The following is a 10,234-nucleotide window of genomic DNA, read 5'->3' on the forward strand; positions in this document are numbered from 1 at the left end:
AGGATGCATGTATCTTTTTCAAGGTCACATATCAAGTACCTAGGACAGTGTGGAATTAACATATTGTTCTTATATTAAAACGACTGCTTTTATTTTTATTCCATACTGCCCTTCATAATATTATGGATTAATTATCAGAATCCGTACCTTGATTTGAAAATTGTGCATGCTCAGTTTGAATCAGACATTGCTTTGAGAGAAATCAATAGAGTTTGCTTAGCCATAACCTGCTTTTATAGTATCTGTTTGCAATAATTATTTTAATGTCTTTTAAAAAAGCACTTGATTTACATGAATTGATAGATCTATAACTTCTCAAATCCATGCATTCTTCTCATCCCCTGTATAACTCTAGCATCAGGAAAAAATATATACTTAAGAAAAAAAATACCATAAAGAGTAAGGATTAGAATTTACATAGTCCTAAATTCCAATATTTTACTCATAATAACATGAGTTATTTTCAATAGCACAGGCCATAATTATTTATATATAAACCAAAGAAAACCCACTTTACCTATTATTTTCATGTTACCATCTTTAAAGTCTATCTACAAAGAGGTTAACCTAGAATCATAGTCCCATAAAAAAAAAAAAATGAGAAGAGAATTTCTCATTTTCACAAACTTCAAAAATGGCATGAATTTGACTCAATCTTTTTTCCATGTGGCTAATTTTTAATCATCTTGGGTGGTAGCAGGATGATGTTAGCTCATAGGTCTTTGAAAATAAATCAACAATAATTAACCCTATCTTTAATTCTAGCAACCCAGCTCATACATCAACAGAAGTACCATGTGAATGTGAAAATATAAACAGGGCATGTCTGACATTTTGGAGCATCCTTAGAGAAACATTGATTTGTAATTCAGATCACATAGCATCTTTGATTTTGCCCACTTGCCCATGCCCTTTTCCCACCCCTTCCCCAAAATAAAGCACAAAAGCTTTATCTGAAATGGATGGAGAGCAAGGCAGGAATCTGTGCAGAGACTATCCATCACATTTCTGTCTTAATTGAATGACACCAGAATGAGATCGATAAAATGTAACAAGAGACAGCTTTGCATTTCCACACTCACTTATTCCCCCTCTCCATTTCTCTCAGCCACTGCCGTGACCAGAAAGCCCAAGTGCAGAGCACAAACCCTGCTGCCAGCTGAGCTGTTAGGATATGAATAAACTTGTCAGAGAAACAACAAAACTTAGAAACATTAGACAGGAACTGGGGAGACAAAAACATCATTAAAGGAATATTGGATAGGCTTCTTTATAAAAGCAATTTTATAAATGTATTCTCACTCTCAAACAACCTCCTCAAATGCAAATCTCAACAGCTCTCCCTATGCCCCCAAGATTTCTTGAGACTGAATGTTGGCTGGCTCAAAGACAGTTGTGGTTGACAACTCAGCTCAAACCTGTAAGGCCTACGATAAATGCAGGGCAGCTGAGATGTGTGTATGTTCAAGGTTCCTGAGATCTCCAATGCATTATTGATAACCTCATCACTCTGCTAAAAGCAAAGTCTGACATTGTTATAATCTCAAGGTTCTCCTGAAGAGCACTGGCTTTGCCTGGGTATTGATCACAGGAAGAAGTAAACCAGAGAGCAAAACTGTGATGTAAAATCAAGAAGGTTAAGAATTGCCTGTACTCGCTAGGAGTGTGTTAACCAAAATCACGTGGTGGTTTAATATCTTTGACAGTTTACAATGTGCTCATACTATTCAACTAGATGGTGCAACAATTAATTTAATATTCCACATCTTGAGCTTGTTAGACGTTATCCCTGGAACAAAAGGCTGTATTATAAATAAAGATAAAAATAAGCTTTGCATGTAGTTTTCTTCCTTGTATATTACTTTTAAATTTAATTATAATTGACCGCTCTATGTTCACATAGCTTCTTTGCATTGCCGCATAACCCTTCATGGAAAAGTATGTTCTTGCAGGGAACTTTACATGATCTTAGTCTTTTATTAAGCAATAACGCATGATGATCATTAAGCAATAACACATGATGATACCATGTGTTACTGCCTACTTCTTTTTAAATTGTAGATACATTATGGAAAATTAAATGATGCATCGAATGGTATGCCAAAATGGAAATGTCTAATTCTTTAGGAAAGATACAGAAGTAATATCTAAAGTATGAATTAGAGCTTGAAATTTTTGAATTTCATACTTGGCGATGAAATCGTAAGTAGTTTATTCCTGCTATTAAAAATAAGAGAACGGCCTCTAATGAAGCCTATGTTTGGTAAGACCATCTGAGAGTGCTGATGAATGCCAACAGCTTTGATGGAAAAAAATACTAAGAGCACATTATTTTTCATAGCTGGTAGATGGCTAGGTAATTTGCAAAACAATCATTAGTCACAGGTTATTCCTATATTCTAGAGCGAGTAAGTTTTGGATTCAATCATTATTGGTGAATGAAAATAATAATCCTGTGATACAAGGGAAAACCATAAACAATTTGGTTCCACCTGAAGCCATTGCTCACCTGAAGCAAGGGGTGATGGCTGCTTGCCCAGGTAAGCCACACGGCCTGTAGTAATGAACCTGTTTCATCCACCTTTCACGTGCCGAGGCCTGTATTTGATGTCATGTAAATTTGTCCCAGGTTACATTTTGTGATATTGCCCACTGATGAGTCAAGGGCACAGAAAAGGTCACATAATCAGAAAAGTAACCTGAGTCTTTCTATATGCTTGCCTCTATGGCAAGACATAAACAATTGTGAGTGCCTTCTAAAATAAGTAAAAGCACCTCAAGGCTTATCACATTGCTTTATTGGGCCTTATGCTTTTTAATATAGTCATTGCTCATTTTCCCAAGTGCTGCTAGGACTCAACCTCTGGGAAATGACAAGTTTCACAGAATGTAGAACTCACGCCTGCAATGTAAGCTAAAATCAGCGTGGAATAAATATGTTCTACCACTAATCATTTTTTATTTTGTTAAAAATTGCTGTTTGGTTCAGTTGATAGTCTACTTAGTAGTGAAAGAGTGAGGCGATTTCTGCTATGGATGAGCACATCACTGAGAAAAAACAACAACCATGAAAATATAAACACCAGAGTTTGGTAGCCCTGGAGTGGGCTCTGGTCTTCCAAATGCGTGTCAGCCTCCCACTGGGGAAGTTGATTAACTCCAAGTCTGACATGTGGGTCAGAGCCCGGGAGCTGGATGCCACTGCTCAGTGCCGTGTCTTCACAGGAGAAGCACAGGCAATGCTGAGGGGTGGTGGTTGTTGATTTTATTGCATGTGGGTTGCTCTTAGTTTTTCAAATGAGACTATGGCTAATTAGAGAGGTACGGGCACAGTGTGGACTGATGAAAAAACTGATTACAATTATAAAAGACTTCTGGGGCCAACGCAGTCTTACATCCTGATGCTACTCCTGCTAGCCCAGCAGCATCTATATGGCTGTCGATTATAATTATGTGCGACGCAAACTGGATTTATCATTTCTTTTCTTTTAGGATCTAGATGCCCACGGATGGGGCCAGTAGCACTAACAGAGTCCTACTTTCTTTCCTGTATTTTCCTGGAACAGTTAGAATACTCAAAAAGAGAAAAAACTCTATCTTATGGAATTCTCCACAGTCTATGATATGGCAGGATGAATAAAAGAGAAAAATTATCTTCTCTAAGGAACTTTCATAATACTTTATCTCTTACAACTTGAAGTCAGTTTCACGTTTGTTTAGTTTTCACTTTGTGTATGTTGGAAACTGACAAAAAAAACAAAAGCAAGAAAACATGTTGGTTATCCATCAAAAAGGTGAAAAAGGAACAAACTGAATTTTACTTTGGAGAATTTACTTTCCATCTGGAGCACACAAAAAAAGAAAAAAAAATTATCTTTGTTTAATCCTGTGGGGTGAGCTATTGAAATACAGCATCTAAACATAGCCTGTGTTTGAGTTTTGTCCCCTGAAGAGTATTCCTCATTTAGGAGAAGTGCACTTATTACAACATGTTACAAAAGAGTCTGAATGGGTATTCAAATAACTGCTGTAATGAAAAGATTCTTTTTCTTCAAGGACACAACCATAGAGTTTTATACTTATTTTTGCTTTGCTATGGGCATCTAAAATGACAGAAAAAGTCTCAGTTTTGTGCCCTCCCCCCCACCCCCCACTATTTAATTGCTCTGGCTTTGTACAGTGTAAAACGATTCTGCAATAATAGAACATTTCAACTTTGTACAGAAGGCAAAGCTTTTCATTTGAAGTTTTTCTTTAACAGGAAAAAAAAAATCAAGAAAATGGGCTTGACAGCTTTAGAAAGTTCAAACAATGCCAAGATACATATTTTGTGAGTTTTCTCTAATTTCAGATTTGGTGCACATGTGTCCTGCTAACGATGAACACTTTCATTTTCAAAGTTCCATTTCTTCTCTCCCTGCTCAAATGAATATTCACCTTCTAATCAAAATTATTTTTCTATTTGCTTCATTCAAACATTTTTTCAGGATGACTGTGAGACCTTCAACTCTTGAGTTGTACCTTATGGATCTATTTAAAACAGAGCGGGTTATAAACTCCAAAATAGTACCTGATTGGTAAAAGTAAGAATAAGGAAGCAAACAACAAGGTGATCCCTCAAAGTAGTAGAAAACTTGTATATTTATGAATTCATAAAAATCACAGGGGAATCAATGGAGAAGAATGTTTTAAGGAACAAAATGAGCAAATCACAGTTTTGGCTGTGGTTGTTGTAGTGGGATGTGTAATGTTGTAATATTTTCTCCCATTGGCATTAAATCTCACTTCCAAAACTAGTGTACTCTCTTACGTTATCTCTTTATAACCTGTTACCTACACGAGACACGCTCTTTTATGTTGAAAAAATGCATCAGACTAAACCTTTATAATCTCAAGTGTTTGTATATATTTTCCATATAAATACAATTCTTGGAAAGGCATTCTCATATGGCAAAGCAACAGAAAAGTGGAGGAAGAAAACAGAAAACAAGAATACACAATATTTTTTTGAGAATAAATTTAACTATCAGGTGTGAAAAGAAAGACAATCCCCTTAAGCTCTGTGATACCTCACAAAGGCGCTTTTAGCAATGCTAATTTCAAAGTTGCCTACACAAACAGAATAATGAAAATGCATGTGGCCAAGCAGTTGAAATTTGTAATTGCGAAATTTTAAGGATGATGACAATAGGATTCCATTCAAATCAGGAATATCAGTTGGTATTCAAAGCAACTAAACCTATAACAAAAACTTCCTTCGATTTGAATGTTTTCAAATTAATTTTTGACAAGCTGTTTCAAAGACTTGTTTAATTATTAGTAGAAAAAAATTATCTCATAGATCTCTTGAGAAAAGTTGCTTTTTGATGTTATCTACCACTGAGTTAACACAGTGAAACACACAACAGTGCTGGGCCAGTATTGCAAAGATCCTAATTAGTATCATGCTATAGAAAAACAATGAAGTGATTTTGTCACCAATTACTGGCAATTAGCCTAAGTACAACAGTTAATTTCATGGAAATAAAACCACTCTAAAATGCAAGGAACAAAACCTATCATAATTAATGGCATTTGTCTACATTCCTCCACTGATTATTTAATTAATGAACCATAAAAGTTTGAAGCAATTTGAACAGCTCAACACATGTGCAAAATTCTAGTCTCTGTATCTGGATTTTCTGATTTTTAAGCACCTACGGAAGGAAACAAGTAATTTAGTACAGAATTAGGTACATACCTTGAATTTAAAAATGTCATACTTTCAGTCTACGCATTTGGTAAACAACATACTCTAGTATATTAAGACACAGAGATATATCTTGTGAGAGCTTATCACTATTCCCTTAATGATGACTCTAGATACAGAGGACTGATTTCCAGTCATTGTAAAAATGTTAATAATGTTGAGAGTTCCTCGTTTCCCTTGTTATTTTATCTAAATTTTTCTCTCTACTTCCTCCAACCACGGTTTTTCCAGCACGACACTGTGATCTGTGCTCCTGAACACGGGGATATCCACGCCAGTGACCCCACATCAGTTTCATCCCCTGCCTTCACTCATTCTGCCACAAGTTTCAGTGTTACAGGGCCATGACTTATCACAAGGTCAAATCAAGCTTTACAATATTGGTCTAGCTTCTCCTAAAGCTGGAAAGGACTCATATTGCAAGGTGCTTACCAATTAATAAAATTAAAACAATTCCAGGCCGGTGACTTCCAAAGCTGAACCTAAAAAAAAAAAAATGCACCCTTGCAAATATGTTTGCAGTTTCAACAAGTTCAGAAAACAAAATTTTAAAAACCTAACAAAACGTCTCTACAGACCATTGCTTAAAGACCAGCCAAGTGGATTCTAAAACTTTAGGTACACAAATAAACATTTTAGAGGATTTTGTGGCCACGCAGAGATAAGATCCTCTCTGGGGAGACAACTAGAAACTGCCGGCCTCCTTTGTGCAGACTCCTGGAATGTGCTTGCTTTTCATTTCTTTCTTTGTGTCTGGCACACTGGCCTCACAGGCAGTGTCTTAAGCCATGCAGGGTCAGGGCGAACAGAGAGCTGCATTCATGGACAGATCAAGTTTATGTGAGAATCTGCTCCTCCACTGCCCTCAATCTCCATATGAATTGTTAATAAAATCTCAGCCTGAAAGCTCATCACCCCAACAGTGGGGAAGTCATGCAGAGAATCCTCTCTCGTTCAGAAAAACAAGATTTCTTTATCTTTTTTATCCTTCGCCAGTATTCGTGGGAATTCTGCCGTGTAACCTCCTCCTGAACCAACCCACACCCCCCCCAACACCGCACTCCTCTCTGTGACTTTCTGGGTTGCACCTGATCATCAGGGAAAGCGGGGAGCCAGAGGACAAAAGAAACACTCTGACATCCACAGCAAATCTACCAGAATAGCAACTTGGCCGCGGCAATACTTGGCTGCTGTAAAAACCTGCAGGCGAAAGGAAATATCAATACCTAATTTTTTCCAGTTTGTGTCAAACAGCTGGAAAGACTTTCGCATAGCTTTATGACATCACATGAACTAGAGAGCCACAGACAGAATAAAAGGTCACAGATAAAGCCAAGAACAGAGTCCTACCCTAATTAACTTGATATCTCCATGCAAATACTGGACAAAACAAGCCCCGGTGTGTTGCAGGCAATCTTCTTCTAACCTTGCTACCGTCTAGCTGGGCCTCTTGTTTCCTCTGCTTTTGCTCCTTGCAAACTGTTTTAATATCGAACGCTTTTCAGAGGGATGGGCTGATGAACGAAAACATGAATTTCCTGCTTGCCCTTTAAGGTGGGTTAAAGGGGGTGCTAGCAATCAATTACAGAACAAAAGAAGAAAAAAATGACTTAAGAACCTACCAGTGAATGTGTAATATTCTTTGCAGTCTATTTTTTTGAACTAAGCAATCTATCTGTATTTCACCCTTATCATAAATAGTATACAACACCTATTTCATTTAAAAAAAAAACACGAAAGTTTACTCAGTAGCTCCTAAAGGAAATCTACTGTTTTCTACTGAAAAATTCTTTAAATGAATTTAAATTCCATTTCACCTTGACAATGGTTTAACAAGCGTTAACAAAGTTTGACAATTTGTCTGCAGTTCTGCTTCAGATTTTCAGATTGAGGTCTATTTTCAGAGTAAAAAGTTACATTTTCAACTCTAACATTCTGGCTTGACTAGAAACAAATGCTTTGTTTCTCCATTTTATTTGGGTAAATAAGACAACACGAACTTTTTAACTATGCACATAAATGATTGCAAGATGCCCTCCATTCAACTTTTTTCCCTGCAGCTACATATGTCCAAGAAAATTGGATGCTGTTTAGATATAATATTTCCACAGTACACATGAATAATTTTGCTTTCACTAAATGCAATGCAGATCTCAATCACCTTATATCTATTAGGTAATATCTGAAAACATAGAAATGCACAAAGTCCAACCTATACACATAACTTCTTTTTTTTAAGAGCAAAATAAAAAGGGCACAAAATGACTCTGCAGCTACTCGCATGATAGAGTCATATAAATGTATTATTTCACTCAATTCATCTAAACAAAAATTGCTATTATAACTAACATACACATTGTGCTATATCACTTTTTGTATGTGAATCATAGAAAGAGGTAGCTCTTTAAAAGTTTTTCTTCTATAAAATGTATCAGAAGTTTGACACATTTTCCAAATAAAAGAAATTTTATTTTATATTGAACATCTCAGTGTCTCATGAAATTCTATGTAAATATGAAGATTTAGAAATTCATTAAATATACATGGAAAATATAATTGTAATATAAATTTCAATGTTATTCGGTACCATTGTTGAAAATTACATTATAATTAATGTGTGTTCTATTGTCTGTGAATGCATACAAACTCCAGTGGTTTTGAAAATCTACCTCAACAAAAATTAATCTTTAACTGTATAAAAGTCAGCTAATTGATGGATGGCAGATACATCTTGCAAAGTTGTACAAAGATGTGAAAAGAATTCTTTGAGAGAATAGAAAATGATCTGAAATATATATTGCTTTTTGTGAAATAATCAATGAGCTAATTTTATGGTAATAAGTTTAATATTTACATAAGCCTATGTGAAACAAAATAATTTTTCTTCTTAAGACTGCGTGTGAGCTGGGCAAGGAGGCTCAGTTGGGGAGGCCAAAGTGGGATGATCACTTAAGGACAGGAGTTCAAGACTAGTCCATCTCTACACAAAATAGCCAGGTGTGGTGGTGTGTGCCTGTAGTCCTAGCTACTCAGAGAACTGAGCTAAGAAGATCGCTTGAGCATAGGCATTTGAGGCTGCAGTGAGCTGTGAGGACACTGCTGTACTCCAGCCTGGGTGACAGAGTAAGTCTCTGTCTCAAACAAAGAAACAAAAACTATGTATTTCTGAATTATATCCCCTCAAACTTCAATGTAATAATTTACTTTCACTAATTGTCAAAAAGAACATTATTTTTAGTATAGAGTCTGTAGGACAAGCCTTAATTTCTATTGAAATGGGCATTTTATGAGAAGCAAAAATTAATAGTTTGTCAAATTCCCTTTAAATTTTTTCTTTTCAAAATATTATGATAATTCTAGAGTAAAGCTCCCGATTCTCTCTCTAAAGAATATGTACCATTGACGTGCACAGGTCCTGCAATCCATAACAAGGTGAAGGAGGAAGTGAAGCTGAAACTGAACGTACTGGAGAGCTTGAGAAGTCTTATACTTTCTTCTCTGACTGGCACCCTGGGAGCCAGAGGGAAGAACGGTCTGGAAGAAATAGCCTGGGGGCGATAAAGACATGATGTATAAAGACACATCATGTGAACATACATATTTATATTCAGAATATAGAAATCAATGTGGTTCCGTGATGACTTTTAACAAGGCGTTCAGAGAGCCTTCAATAAACCTAGAGAAAAGTCAAGGCTTCCATATTATTACGGACTACATGTTCATATCTGTCCCCAAATGTATATTTTGAACCCTACCCCTCAGTGTGGCTGTAAGCCGCGATGGAGCCTCCCTGGAAGTTAATTAAGCTTAAAGGGGGACCTAAAGGGGGACGCTAATCTCATAGTAGGAGTGTCCTGTAAGAACTGACACCAGAGAACTGACTCTTTTTCTTTTGCACACACACATACAGAGGAACGGCCACGTGAATAGATTTGCATAGTTTTAATGCCTTCCCTGAAACGTCCTCACAGGATCATTTTTAAATATAATGCTTGAAAAATAAATCAAAGGTCAGCATGACAAACAGGGGTATCTTGACCTGATGCTAAGATGTTTCTTAGGATTCTGTCATTATACAGTCCTCTGAAAGTGACTGGAGGGTATCCTCCTCTTCCATCACAGAAGGTATCTGTGTTTCCAAACTTGAATTTCGCCGGGCTTCAGGCCTCTTATGCTACCTGACTGGGTGACTTCCGTGACTGGAACACTCCCACTGTTACTCTCTTCACTCAGCCTTATTTATTTTTATTTCAAACAGTACTGCTTTTTCAGAAGGGTTCTGATGTGAAAGGGAGTCATGTATTTAGGAAGATGGAGTATAGAAATTCAAAGGTAGTTAAAACCACCTTTGGTTTGGGGACACTGGGACGATATTGTGGGGCTCAAAGAAAGCATGGTCACTTTCATGAACTTGGGCAAGCTGATAATCCTTCTTCTTGGTTTCCTCATCTGTAGAATAAGTATAATCTCAAAGGCTGAGGGGGA

At 36.6% G+C, this 10,234-nt stretch overlaps 1 non-coding gene across 1 annotated transcript; it reads left to right on the forward strand.

Annotated features, from left to right (window-relative positions):
* The first annotated feature begins 2,233 nt into the window (after nt 1-2,233).
* Nucleotides 2,234-2,314, forward strand: LOC128568270 (small nucleolar RNA SNORD74). Its single transcript, XR_008375086.1, has one exon. It is a non-coding gene; the product is annotated as a small nucleolar RNA SNORD74 (small nucleolar RNA).
* Nucleotides 2,315-10,234: the final 7,920 nt, after the last annotated feature.

Source organism: Nycticebus coucang, chromosome 16 (assembly GCF_027406575.1).
Source record: "Nycticebus coucang isolate mNycCou1 chromosome 16, mNycCou1.pri, whole genome shotgun sequence".
NCBI classification, from domain to species: domain Eukaryota; kingdom Metazoa; phylum Chordata; class Mammalia; order Primates; family Lorisidae; genus Nycticebus; species Nycticebus coucang.